The sequence below is a fragment of the Rutidosis leptorrhynchoides genome, chromosome 3 (genome assembly GCF_046630445.1).
Source record: "Rutidosis leptorrhynchoides isolate AG116_Rl617_1_P2 chromosome 3, CSIRO_AGI_Rlap_v1, whole genome shotgun sequence".
NCBI lineage: Eukaryota > Viridiplantae > Streptophyta > Magnoliopsida > Asterales > Asteraceae > Rutidosis > Rutidosis leptorrhynchoides.
Window position 1 is genome coordinate 244116050 of NC_092335.1, and position 16058 is coordinate 244132107.

Below are 16058 nucleotides of genomic sequence, written 5' to 3' on the forward strand. Positions count from 1 at the left end.
TTTACAGTCCCAAATGACTATGAAAATTTAGATCCTTTAAGGAAATTGGATCTTTATGAAAACATTTGATCTTTTGAAAATTCATTCTAGCTTTTACCTTAGATAAGTTTTCCAGAATAACCCTTCACCGGTGTTTGCAAAATATTTTTGTGAGTTTTGTGGGTTTCAGATTTGAAAATTTTAGCTCAAAACTTGCGGTTTTGTGTCACCCACTTGCTAACGTTGTATTAGGAAAGCACACGTCCAGTATACTTGCTTCGTATATTACCTTTCAGTAAACGACCGTCCGGTTGTAAAGGAAAGCGATGAATAAGCAACTGTTAAGGCAATGTCTAATGACATGCAGATGTTCATGGTCCACAACGTGTCAGATGCAATTACTATCCTTTGTAGGAGCAATAGCAAAGATCACCCTATAGTTTTTCAGTCTGGCACAAGGTCCTGTCTTCGACCATGCTATACAACCACCGTTCTTACGGTTGACACCCGATTTAGTTCAGGTGACCTAATGAATTCTGATGAATTCTCAGGATTTTATGTTCAATGGTAATGAACGCATTGAAAATAGGTTTTCAGAAAACAAATCGGTTTTAATTTGATTTAAATACTTTCTCGTACAAGCTCGAGTTTAGATATCATCAAATTCCATGAGTTTGTAATTCTCAATCTTTAAAGTCAATCTCAAGGATTGAGTAATATCAAGCTTAAAAGCTGATTTTTGATCTTTAAGGAGATTATCCTTTCTGGGGGTCTGATTCATTAGTCTTATCAAGATAATTTGCACGTCGCCCTCCCCATTTTACGAGACAGATCCTGTCATGGTTAGGATAAGTCGGACCACTTGGCGACCCTGTTTGATGCTGAGGTCCGTAGATTTCCTGCTGATTTTAGAAATGACTTTTCTAGATTTTTCGTCAACCTACAGTTGGTCTGGACGACAACTTCCTGACCTAAATCAAGAAGCGCGTGTCTTTTTCGGAAGACTTTACTTCCTTTAGTTGATGGAATTGATTCATCGTGTAGATCCATATTTTCTTTCAAATGTATTACAATAAACCAGGTAAAACAGTTAATTTAGTCCAAAACAAAAGCACCTGCAATAACTTTACAGAAACATGTGATAGATAGTTTTTAATTGAATAACTTGGTACATTCTCCCCACACTTGGCTTTTATTTATTTCATTATTTGCCTTTTTATTCTCCTCTTTTCCATTTTAAATGAATTCAAACATTTTAGGCTGTTTCTCAATTTATGTCCTTTCCGAGGTAACAATAATTTCGGTATTATCACATGGTTTTATCGTTCATAAATATGTATAAACATGATTTTGAATTCATTTAGTTGAAAATTTTTCTAATTTTCACAAAATTTGGCAAATAAACCAAGTGCAAACCCGAGAGAATTTATAACCCTTCCCCACACTTGAGATCATGCAATGCCCTCATTTGCATGAAATCAGACTATGATTATAAATTCATGAGGGTGATTAGTGTAGAAAAATAGTTAAAGATACCTAGTTTCTAATTACAAACCTCGTCGAATGATAGATGGCGCGCCTCATCGTTCATTCTTTTTGTTGTTTTATCACACATTTTTTTTCTTCTTCAAAAACAGTTGCTTTTCCGAACTGTTTGCTAATCTTTCAAAATGCGTCTTTTACCCTTACTCATTATGCATGTTTATTAATGAGTTATGCACTAACTCGAACCCCGAATTTAACGTTAAGTGGGGTTAGACTTCCCCACACTTAGCTGACGACATGTGAAGTCGGAAGAATAAGTTCCACGAATTAAAATAGTGAGCCAATTATTTACATCTCGGGTGGTATATAATATATCAATGGGTTTAAAGTTTAGACCCGCCCGATCGTCACTACTTAATTCTTTTTTAAGTGTAGCTTTTAGTAAATGGATATATCTCCTTTCTGGTTCTTGGTCAAATGGATCGTTACACACCGACATACATATTTTTTTAGGGTGGACAATTCCTAACATTTCCTTCTGTTCATTCTCGGGATTAAAGTTTTCACCTCTATTACCCAATTGGGTGGAATCTAAGGTGTCAATATCTATTACAGCTCATAGTTCATCTTCGATAGATGACTCGTCTATTGAGAATATTGGGTTGGAAGGTTGTGGGATGGTGAATTTCGGGATCAAAGTAAATTCTTCTTCTTTAACGGTCCTTATCGGTCCCTCCACTTTGGTCTCGGGGGTAAAATTTTCAACGTTATCGTTTTCCCAAGAGTACCAATTTTTCACCCTTACTTCTTCTTCATCTATTGATGGATCAATGATTTCGTCGGTAGAGGCTAATGTGTCGATATGTTGTGAAATTGGTAAAACTGAATAAAAAGTATCATGGGGATAATTGGTGATTTCGGAGCTCTCGAATTCATCAAAATTCGATGACATGAGATTTTCTTGCACAATACTCCTCAGATCAACAAGTATGTAGTCTGATAGAGTTTCAGCCTGCCAATTTGGAAACTCTCTTATTTGTTCATTTTGAGCATCAAATTCTTTGAGTTTGATTTTCATAGAATCTAAAAAATTTTCAGATATATAATTTTCCTCGTCTTCTGGTTATTGAGTTTGGATATATTTTTGGGGATAATCCCAATTTGAATTGTATTCCTCATAATCATTCCATTCAGGTTCCATGGGTGCATAATTTTCCATAGGAACATAATAATAACATTCCCATGTTGAATGATAATCTCCACAGATTTCACAACCAGTTATTGTTTCGTCATTCGTGATCCAAGTTTGACCGAACGAATTGTCATCAACACTCGTTTGAGAGTATTGATTTAATTGATTTTGGAAATCAGAAAGAGTTTCTAAAATATTCTTGAAATTTTCCATAATGCACTTATTACCAAATTTTAGCTACAATGTGGTGCATTTACTAATTATCATATTAGTTATAAAACTAAAAATTATATAAGTTAACAAATTAATAGACTTTTCTACTTTTGCCCACGTTTCGAATAGCCAATAGATGCAGCAGGTAGCCAGAACCCTTTAAATCGGAAGCCCACAACTCGCCACTAACAAATCCATCTATTACTACGAACCAGAAAATTGGCGTCTATAAATTCAATCGCTTTCAATAATTTTTCGTTGAATATTTTGAAATAAAAAAAAAATCTACGTCCTAAAACTAGAGCATAGAAATGAAAAAGAAAAAGAAACGCGTCGAAAAACGTCGAAACTTAAAAGTCAAAAAACTAAATCTAAAAAGTTGCGCCTAAAGGTATTAAGGTTTAAAAGGAATTCTATTTCGAAAACGGTAATAACTTAATTAGGCACTAAAATCTATTAAAAACTAAAGTGATAAGCGATGTCGTAAATTTCTAAGGCGCCTAAATCTTAATCTAAAGAAAAGCACTTAAGGGATTTTACGGCAAAACCTAAAAATCTAGAAATATAAAATAACTACGGCAAAATACTAAACTTAAAACTATATATTACGAACGATAATTATAAAGACTACGTGCTAAATAATAAAAAGATACAAATTATAAAAGGATATAATCTAAAAATGATAAAAATAAATTTTTATATAAAAATATTATTTTTATATTATTTTTATAAAAATATTAATCTATATAATTAATAATAATAATTAAACTTAATATTACAATTTATATATAAAAACAAGAATTAAAAACTAGTTAATAAACTTAAAACCCTAATGAAATAATTATTATAAATAAATCCCTAAACGCGTAATTAATGCTGTACTAGGTTTCCTTTTAGCCTAGACCATGCGAACGCATGGATTTAAGGCATCCGGCTCATGCGATCGCATGGGCCTGGAATCCAGAAATGATTTTGGGCTTCGACTGGTCCGGCCCAATTTTAATTTTAATTATTATTATTATTATTTCTGATTTTAAATAAAATATTTATATATAAAAAAACTTTATATTTTAAAATTCTAAAAATAAAAATATATATATATTTTTTATTTATAGAGTAAAAATAGAAAACTAGCTTCTTCTTTTTTTTTTTAAAAACATAAACTTTTTATAAACTTATATACGTATATATATATATATATATATATATATATATATATATATATATATATATATATATATATATGTATATATGTATATATACATACATATATATATATATATATATATATATATATATATATATATATATATATATATATATATATATATATATATATATATATATATATTTGTATTTTTATGTTTAAAACTTATTATATTTTTACCAAAATAGATTAAAACTTATATATATATTTTTTTCTACGAACATAGCGTTTCGCTCTTGGCTCCCCGGCAGCGGCGCCAAAAACTTGATGTGTGCAGCGGTGTATACGAAATACTATTAAACAAGTTTTATTTATTTTTATTTACAGATAGGATATACCTAAACTCTGCTACAACATTATAGGTAGTGTACTTAATCATAGAGTAGTATAGTTTTTAGTAAGTCCGGTTCGTTCCACAGGGAGACGGCTTATTTTACACTATATTTTTATATAACTATATTTGTACAAAATATAAAAATATATATTACAATTATTATTATTATTATTATTATAAAAGGGGGGGTTTTACCGTTTAATGACTTGTTTGTCGATTTTATATTTTAAGCGAAGCGTAAAGTAAATGACGATATTTAACCCGCCATAAAATAAATAACGATAATTAAAATAACAATAAATAAAAGTACGAGGAAATATGAAATAAAATATATTATGCTTATTTAAACTTGCGTACTCATGATGTTTGACGTTTTGATTTTGATTTATTACCCTGGGTTAATTGTTCTTTGTCCTGGATTATTTGATATGTCCATCTGGTTTTATCCATAATAGTCCATCGGTCATCATTATAAAGTGCGAGGGTCTTCTCCAAATTAACCTTATACCCGAAGTCAAATATTCCAAATAATTGGGGACTTAAACTTTAATAAGGTTTTAATACATTGTTAATGATTACACCAGGTTATTGACTGCGTATAACCCAAGGTTTTAATATTTTATTAGCAATTACACCAATTTCCCTTGAATGTAATCCACCCCTGTTTTAATAAGATTGACTATTAATCCATCCCCGTGTCCGGTCAAATGAACAATTATTAGTATTTATAAATATCCCGCTCACCGTACCCGATCAAGCGTATGTGGTTATTTATAGTTACGTCAAATTGTAAATCTCTATATTAATCCAATATAAAGTCCATTAATAGCCCATAGCCCAATTTCCACAAGTGTCGGTCTTTTGTCCAAACCCCAATTATGGTCCAAAGCCCAATAACCCCGTCTTAATATTTAGCCCAACATCACGATTACTTCGGCTCAAATAAGCATAATAATAACTTAAATACGATACATAATTAAAAAGGGAGAATTTAGCTTACAGTGGTTATTAATCGAGTAGTGTTACAGAGACAGAGTTCCGACTTTAAAACCCGTAAAATAACCTTTACATTACCCAAACTAAACTAATATAAAACTAAACTATCATATATATATATATATATATATATATATATATATATATATATATATATATATATATATATATATATATATATATATATATATATATATATATTATACAGAGAAAAGAGAGATTGATTTTGGTGTGTGTAATTCGGCTAGAAAACATTGCAATTTATAGACCTGGCCAGATATCTGGGCTCATGCGATCGCATGAGTTTTACTCATGCTCGCATGGCCCCCATTTCCTGCTCCTATCTTGATTAAAACGTGGGCTGGTGAGTTTAAATATAATATATAATATAATATATATAATTTTATATAATTATATATTTATATTATATTATATTCTTGTGTATAGTAGACTTGTAATTTTAGGTCCGTTGTCTCGCGTGTTGATGCTCGGTTAACTCACTTTTAGTGGCACTTTTGAGTGCACTATGGCTTTAGTGGCACTTTTCAAGCTTTAGTGGCACTTTTTCTTCAATTCTTTAATCTTCGTGCTTTGTCTTATCATTTATTTACTTAAATGATTAACTAAAAATAAGGAAATTACAATTAAAAACCTTACATATTGGAACGATATTGCTACTAAATATATGTTCGTTTGGAGCAATATCAGTCGTTACAATTTGATCATTTTAAATCTTCATGATTACACGAACTTAATTCTATGGAGTGATGATGGAATGGAGGTATGAGTTGGCATAATATAACGACACTCGATCAACGTGGTTATATTATGGTAAGTCATACCAAAGTTCTAATGACTCGTGATGGTAATTAGACTCGATCAACCTAATCGCCACCATGTGCCATGTTACATGACTTTATTTTTCTCTATTGAACATCCGAGAAATCCGAGAATATTGATAACAATCATACCAAGGACACATCTTTGATTATTGACAAACCATATTGATGCTTCTGAATAAATGACAAATTCTTTCAACTTCAAAACATATGTTACACGTGTACACTATCTCGTTTTCGCACAAGTTTTATCGATGAACTACAACACGCTTGATATGCTCACATCGAGGCGGAAACTTCTCTCGCATTACACTCATACTTCCGTGTAAGGAAATCTTTTATCTAAATTCTCAATGGAGAGAGAGACTCTTCATGTTATACTAGTATTCGCCACGAGGGTGAATGGTCCTAACAAACATTTTTCAGAAACTGATAAGAAACTTGTCCTAACAAACGTCTTTTAGAAACCGACAAGATGGGAAAGACTTATACGACTATACATTATAGTAATTCTATCTCGGCACGGTGTGCCATTGTCATTTATTTCGGATTGAGATACTCGTTTCACTTCTAAATTTCGGAGTGCTTTACAAGAAGCCTTGTGGACACGTTTAAACATGAGTACCGCTTACCATCTACAAACCGATGGACCAAGCAATCGTACGATTCAAACCTTGGAAAAACATATCACAAACTTGTATTGTTGCCTTTAGCTGATTCCTCTTACAATGAAAGATATCATTCGGGTATTAACGCCGCACCTTTCGAAGCTTTATATGGCCCCAAATGTCGTTCTCCAAATTTTTGGGCCGAAGTAGGCGACAAGTAAATCACCGGACCCGAATTCATTCATGAAATAACCGTTAAGATCGTTCAAATCCAAGAAAGGCTTAAAACGGCCCGTAATAGCCACTATGCCGATGTTAGATATAAACCTCTCGAATTCCAAGTGGGTGGCCTCGTAATGTTAAAAGTCGCACCTTGAAAAGGTGTAATCCATTTCGGGAAACGTAGAGAGCTAAATTCGTGATATTTTGATCCTTTTGAAATCTTGGAGCATTTTGGACCCATTGCTTACCGTTTAGATCTTCCGACTCAATTGAGCTCCGTTTATCCTACATTCCATGTATTGAACTTGAAAAAGTGTCTTGCCGAACAAGAACTTGTTATTCCTTTCGATGAGCTTACTATCGATGACAAACTCCACTTCATAGGAGAACCGGTTGAAATTATGGATTGTGAAACCAAACCTTAAAACAAAGTAGGATTCCGATTCTCGAATTTCATTGGAACGCCAAAAGAGGACCCGAGTTTACGTGGGAAAGACAAGGTCAAGTGTAATAAGGAAGTATCCTTACTTAATCATAGAATTGGCATCGCAAAGTCTCGAGGAGGAAACAACGACTACTACTTCCAACTAAATTTCGGGAAGAAATTTCTTTTAAGGTGTGGGTAATGTAATAACCCGCCTTTTTCCGTTAATTTATTTTAACACCGTGTTTTTTTTTTAAAAAAAATATCTCTCGTTATCTAAATTCGTATCTTCCGTTGACTAGCGTTTTAATATTTACCGTTATTTAATTATAACATCTCTCGTTACTCTAGCGTATTTAAAATAATTCGTTCAGTTAATTTACGCACCTGCTTTTAAACTCGAGGGACTATTGGTGTCAAGTGGGCAAACTAGTGACTAGGTCAACTAGTCAACCCACCTCCCCACCACTCATTCATTTCATCTTCCATTTTTCTTTTCTATCTTCATACTTCCACAATTCTCTCAAACTCACTACCACAAAGATTCATCATCTACTCAAGATCTAGCAAGTCTCAACTCAAACAAATTGTACTTTTGGAATCCTCTCTTCATCCTCTACGTTTTGATACTAATTTTACTACTTGGGGTAAGCTTTTCAAAATCTCTAATTTTCATAAATTAGACCTTTAAACTTAAAAGTATGGTAATTAGTGTCTATGGCTCAAGTCTAACATGAATACATTAATTGTTTGCGTGTTCTTGTTATTTTGGTGTAACTAGCTTAAACTTGAAAAATGACTTGTTTAATCTTGAGATTTGGTTGATGAAATATTGTTAAATGTTAAAGTGCATGTATTAAATGTGTTACTAGCATCATTATCTTCAATTTGATGTGTAGGTTGACCTAGAAATACTCCATTAACATGATTGTTGAGTTTATGATTTTTGGTTTGGGTTTGGTAGCCTTAAATGCGAATTTTGACGCATTAAATGCGAATTTTGACGCATTAAATGCTTTGCAATGTTGTTGATAAGTGGAAGAGCCTGTTGAAATTATGGATCGTGAGATCAAAACTTTGAAACGCAACAAGATTCCGATCGTCCGAGTACAATGAAATGCCAATCGAGGACCTGAGTTTACTTGGGAACGAGAGGATCAAATGATGCGGAAGTATCCTCACCTTTTCCCGACTCCTCCATCTACCTCAGCTTAAAATTTTGGGACGAAATTTTTTTTAACAGGTGGGTAATGTAACGACCCTGGATTTTCCAACGTTTTTTTATTAATAATTGTTATTATTAATACTTGTGATTTAACGAATGTATGTTATTACATTTACTTGTTACCATGATTGATCATACTTGACTTTAAATGCCCGAAACGTCTTTGTGACATACGTGCATTACACGAATAATATTTTCGAGTATTATTTACATTCATGATTAAGTTTTATTAATCATTTTAATTAACTAAGGTTATTAATTAATTACTTGGGCTTTAATTGGATTTACTTGTTAATTAATGGAACTTGGGCTTTTATTAGTGATTAGTGGGCTTGGAAGCCCACCCTACATCTTATATGGACTTATTTAGCCCATTACTTCATGTAAGTATCACATTATGACTTAACTAGTTAGTTTAGTGCAAAAAGAATCTAGTTACTTGTTCTTTCCCATGCAAGCTTCCTATTAACCAACTTTTAAAGCCTTTTCATGCATGAACCTTGTGGACATTTCCCTCCCCTCCTTTTCCTTTGAAACCGTCAACTATGGGCACATGGGGAGGAGTTTTTGTTTCATTTTTTTGATTACTTATCCTCTTGTATATTCATTTCTCACACACACTTCAAACTTGCATCTTATTTTCTCTCTTTTTCTCTCTAATCCCTGTAAGTAACAAGCTCATTTCTCTCTTCTTTTCTTTGCCTAAAACCAAAACCAAACATCACATAATCATCATCATTACTTGTTTCATATTGTTGTTTAATTACTTGTTCATGTATGTTACTTAAATACTTGTAATTGTTTGTTGTTTACTTACAAATTATTAAGAATCAAACTTGTTAGTTTGATTCTTCATATTAACTTGTTCTTACAAGAAATACAAGAACATAAACTTTCTAGTTTATGTTCTACACTTATTGTTGTAAAGATTAAAGTTCATGTGTTGCAAAAATCATACTTGTAATTCATGTTTGTATACTTAAAAGTTTACATTCTTAAAGATCAAGACTTTGGCTTGAATCTTTAAAGTATGAACAACCATGACTTGTTACTTGTTTACTTAGTTTATTTCTTTATATTATGCACTTTAAATTCAAGTTTGTTGGTTAAAATTGGTCAAGTGTTACTAGTTAACTTTGATCTCATTTATCTTGAACAAAAGTTAACTTTAAAAGTTCAAGAACATGTAAGTAAGCTTTCTTTAATTATAACTTTGTACACTTATGTTACATCTAGACTTTTGAGTCTAGGATCTTCAAGATCTAACTAAGAACTATGTTCTACAACTTAAGATCTTGATTTCATAAGTTCACTTTCAAGTTTGTAACTTATTATTAGTTTTAAAGTTCATGTATGTGTTAGATCTAAGACTTTGATGTAACTTTGGTTCATCAAAATACTTGCAACACTTAAGTGAATTGTGCTTCATGTCTTAGACTTACACTTGGGTTATGATGGTCAAACCTTGGTGAAAATGATGCAAACACATCAATGAGTTGTACAATTGAAGCTATATGCATCAAGGATGAGAACCATGATAAGCATCGAGCACCAAGAACCACCGGAACCTACTGACCCTACTATTCTACTATTTCTGTGTCTGACTCGTATGACCTGGGCTACTGTAATTATGATTTTCTGATAGCTCTGTTCTAGTAGATAACTTTTCATTTAGGACTCGTCTTAATCCGAGTTACGGTTTAGGATTTATGGCCCTCCGATCGTCACTATGTCCATTTAACGTTGTGCTGAAAATTCTGACCTACTCACACTTAGACCGTCGCCACGGTCAAACGAAGATGAGTTTGCTTCTGTAATTTTTACCACAACTAAAGGACTCATATATGGAGCCATGGCCACTGGTCTCACCTTATTTCAGTAGGTATTGAGGCTGTGGTGACTGACCGAACTCAGCCTTTGTTTTAAACTACTTTCATGAACGAAACTTACTTTACACCTTTTGTTTGATGATGAATGATGATGACCCTTAAGACCTTATTTACATACTTTTAAAACTATTCGGACGATTTACTGACTTAGTACTATTTGACTTAGGTTGAGGACCCATTTGGACAACCTTCATTACTTGCTTACTTTCCGAGTCATACTTTACCGCTACTTTATCATTGTGAGTTATAGCATTCCCTTTTTACTTTAACTATTTTGGGAACTGAGAATACATGCGGATTTTATGTTTTACATACTAGGCATGAGTACTTAAACTTATATATGTGTGGGTTATACAACGGTATAAACATTCCCTTTAGCTCGGTAACGTTTAATCATTGGTTTTTGAACCGTGAACGCGAATCTTAGATATGGATCCATAGGGTTTGACATCCCCACTCGGGCTAGTCGTGCTAGCATTTAAAGAGTGTTTAATACTTCGTAGACATACGCACTTGCCAAGTGTACTTTTAGGGGGTATAAACGTTAAGTTAGTTACCAAGTGCCCACGGTTAAGCATATACTTTATCATACTGTCTTGAAACGCTCTTTATAGCACTGAAATCTCGTGGCCTACCTTACATACTGTTATACTTAAACTATAGCTCACCAACCTTTGTGTTGATGTTTTTAAGCATGTTTTTCTCAGGTGCTTGAGGTTGCTTCCGCTGTGTCCTAGTCTTGCTGTAGACACCCGCTGCTTTAGAGATGTCACTGCATGAACGTTATCTTGCATTCATAAACTTTAATACTTTTGAACAATGATTTGAAACGACCTAAGGGTCACGTACTATTATCTTTGCTTCTATTCGTAGAATCATACTTTTGGTTGTAAAACAATTGGCGTTGGTTATGACGTTAGCTTTTATCATGAATGCAAACTTGTTTTGAAAATGCATATAGTGTTTGACCTTGTAATGATCCTGTTGTTGATGATTCGTACACGATGGTTTTGTACGGGGCATCACATTTGGTATCAGAGCATTGGTTTTAGGAAATTAGGTTGCATTAGTGAGTCAAGACCGACCCGAGTAGGATTCACTAATAGGACTAATCTACAACTTGCTAGTTTACTTGTTTCCGCTGAACTTACTGCATGATGCTGCTTACTTTTACTGCTATATGCCGTATGCTACTACATGATTTCACTACTGCATGATATTACTTGCTTTCGATTGCATGCTACTTCTGTACGATTTACTGTTATTGCCATGCTATTTACCGTTATACATGATTTGACTGTTGGCCTAATACGTGCTTGCCTTATGACTTACTGACATGGAAAATTTATTTTTCCATGTTCAGATGTCGGATATTCCACCTGCTATCGTTTTGGGCAGTTCAGACTCGTCAGCCACCCCACCTGCTGCTGCTGCCGACACACTGATCCCGCTACCCACGAGTGACCCCGGCGCTTCATCTTCCGGGACTAGCAGCCAGGCGCCTGTCCCATTGGTTACTTCTAGCGGAGCCCAGGACCCTTCGGAGATTCCAGCTCCATCTGCCCCCGGACCCTCAGGTTCACAGCCCCGCTCCGGTGAGATTGTGATTCCCGCGGAGTTCGGGGAAGGTCCATTCTGTAACCGGTATCGCCATTGGTGCAGACGCGCCCCTGATGGACGTCTCATTCCGATCGGACCCGCTAGGCACAGACATATGATGGCCGCTCAAGGACGGCCAGTTCAGCCACCCGTACAGCCACCACATGATTCGGATGACCCATCATCTACTGATGCTTCATCCGACGACACCTCCTCAGATGACTCCAGTGATGATAAGGACCCTGCTGATGTACCAATAGAGGCACCCTCCACCCTCCCGAAGAAGCGGTACCGTTTTGATGGCACCGTCATTCCAGGGGTGAATGGATGTCGTGCTTTCACTGACGCATTTGGTCGGCGTCGTAGGGTTACTGCCCGTAAGCGGCTTGTGCCGTACCCTGCCGACCCACAAGTGCGTAAGGCACCCCGTTACGTACTGACTATTTCTGGAGCTGGAACATCTGCACCCCGTTATGTAATATCTGCACCACCGGCACCACCTGCACCGCCGGCACCACCTGCCTCACCATCTCCCACTGTCAAGGAATTGACAAGGGAGGTGGAGATCCTCCGATCTCGAGTTGCTGAGCTAGAGGACCAGATGGCCCATATTATGGACATCCTTCACCCACCTTCACCGTAGGGCTTTTGTATTTAGATTTTATTATGTAATCTAGTTGTAGTTTTATGCTTCACTTATGTATTGTACGAACTTATTCAGATGTATGAAACTTATTATTATTAATGAATGGAACTTTGCGTTATTTAATTCTTGCACGATGTTCTATTTACATTACCGTTTTATGATTCTGTGGTATTTGTACCTAGATACATTATTTAATAACATGTAATGTTTTGATTCCATGTTGGTTACCATATACTGTATTATTACTATTTGCATACTGGATTTTGACTTGAGTCAAAATTTTTGTTTAGAACATCATGGCCAACGGACGATCAACACCTACCACCGCCCAAATCGAAGAGATGATTGCCGAAAGGGTAGCTGCAGCCATTGCGGAAATGCAACCCCAAGCTCCACCGCCACCACCACCGGTTATTTAACCCATTCAAAATGGGTGTACTTACAAGGAATTCCAGACCTGTAAACCACATAACTTCAGCGGCACTGAGGGACCGGTTGGTCTCACTAGATGGTTCAAAAAGCTAGAATCAGTATTCCGAGTTAGCAACTGTTCGGAGGACTGCAAAACCAAATTTTCTTCTTGCACGCTGTCTGACGGCGCTCTCACGTGGTGGAACACAATGGCACAGGCACAAGGCATTGATGAGGCGTATGCTACGCCATGGGAAGAATTTAATTGTGCCATGATTGAGGAGTATTGTCCGAGAACCGAGATACAAAATATGGAAATGGAATTCATGTAGTTAAAGGCCGTTGGGAACGACCTTGATGGTTACAACAGGAGATTTTTGGAGTTAGCCCTGATGTGTCCGACAATGGTCACCCCGGAATTCAAACGAATGGAAAGGTACTTCTGGGGACTTCCTAAGAGCATCAAGGGAAATGTCACCTCGTCCAAGCCACCGAATGTTCCCGAAGCAATGCGCATGGCGCATACATTCATGAATCAAATCACCATTGATGAGCCGGAGAAGGCTAAGTTTGAAGCTGGTAGTAGTGAAAAGAGAAAGTGGGACAACAACAACAGGGGGAGAACCTACGATCAAACCCTCGCCAAGAGGCAAAACAACAACGGCGGAAACCCCAACCCTAACAACAACACCAACTCCAACCCGAACTACAAGGGAACCTTACCACAATGCAAACAGTGCTACAAATACCACACTGGATATTGTAATGTGGTTTACGAAAAGTTCCAACGGACTGGGCATATCGGGAAAGACTGCAAGGCCACCACTTTGAATGGGAAGCCGAATACCAACGGGCCAAAGAAGTGTTATGAATGCGGGCAGATGGGCCATTTCAGAAATGCGTGTCCAAACAAGCGAAAAGACGGTGGACTACCTCGTGGTAGAGCTTTCAATGTTAATGCAAGGGATGCACGCGAGAATCCCGACTTGGTGACAGGTATATTCACTATCAACAACCTTTTAGCTTCTGTCTTGTTTGATACTGGTGCGGATAGAAGTTATGTATGTAGACATTTTTGCGATAAGATTAATTGGTCATTAGTCCCGTTAAAAGAGAGTATGCTTGTCGAGGTCGCCAATGGAAAACTTGAGAAAGTTGACCATATTAGTCGAGGAGCTATTATCAACATAGCTGGTGTAGATTTCGAAATTGATTTGATACCCATCAAATTGGAAAGTTTTGACGTGATCGTCGGTATGGATTGGTTGAGTAAGATAAGGGCCGATATTATCTGTGGAGATAAAGCTCTTCGTATTCCACAAGGAAACGGTAAGCCACTGATCATCTACGGAGAAAGATGTACCTCGAAGCTGAACCTCATTAGTTGCGTGAAAGAGCAAAAGATTATGAAGAAGGGACGTATTGCTGTCCTAGCGCATGTGAAAACGGTAGAAACTTAGGTGAAGAGCATGAACGACGTTCGAATTGTGAACGAATTTTTCGATGTCTTCCCTGAAGAATTGCCTGGATTACCACCTCCAAGAGTAGTAGAGTTTCAAATTGATTTAGTGCTAGGAGCTGCACCTGTAGCTCGCGCACCTTATAGACTCGCACCTTCCGAGATGCAAGAATTATAGAGTCAACTACAAGAGCTATTAGATCGAGGATTTATCCAACCAAGTTTCTCGCCTTGGGGCGCACCTGTTCTGTTTGTGAAGAAGAAGGATGGATTCTTCCATATGTGTATCGACTACCGTGAATTCAACAAATTGACAATCAAGAATCGGTATCCTCTTCCCAGAATCTTTTTGACCAACTACAAGGATCAAGTGTTTACTCAAAGATCGGTCTGCGATCCGGTTATCACCAGTTGAGGGTGAAGGAAAGCGATGTAATGAAGGCTGCATTTAGAACTCGTTATGGTCATTATGAGTTTTTCTTGATGCCATTCGGATTAACCAATGCACCTGCCGTGTTCATGGACCTCATGAATTGTGTCTACAAGCCGTACTTGGATAAGTTTGTTATCGTCTTCATAGATGATATCCTCATCTACTCTAAGAGCGAAGAAGAGCATGAGCAACACCTTCGATTAATACTTAAACTCTTGAGGCAAGAGCAACTTTACGCCAAATTCTCCAAGTGTGAATTTTGGTTGAAGGAAGTTCAATTTCTGGGTCATGTTGTGAGCGACCAGGGTATCAAAGTTGATCCCGCAAAGATTGAAGCTATCAGCAAGTGGGAGACCCCCACTACTCCAATGCATATTCGCCAATTCCTAGGTCTCGCCGGTTATTACCGAAGGTTTATTGAAGGTTTCTCTCTGATTGCGCGTCCTTTGACCGCGCTGACTCACAAGGGCAAGAAGTTCATTTGGGAACCCACACACGAATCAGCATTTCAAACTTTGAAGAAGAAGTTAACCACTGCACCTATCTTATCTCTTCCTGAAGGCAGTGACGATTTCGTTGTTTATTGCGATGCTTTGAAAAGTGGTTTTGGTTGCGTGTTGATGCAACGATCAAAGGTTATCGCTTATGCCTCCTGAAAACTGAAGATCCACGAGCGGAACTACACTACACATGATCTTGAACTTGGAGCCGTTGTCTTTGCACTCAAATTGTGGAGACACTATTTGTATGGAACTAAGAGTACTGTCTTCACCGACCACAAAAGCCTCCAACACATCTTCGATCAGAAGCAATTGAATATGAGACAGTGTCGGTGGATCGAGAAGCTCAATGACTACGATTGTGAACTTCGTTATCATCCTGGCAAGGCCAATGTTG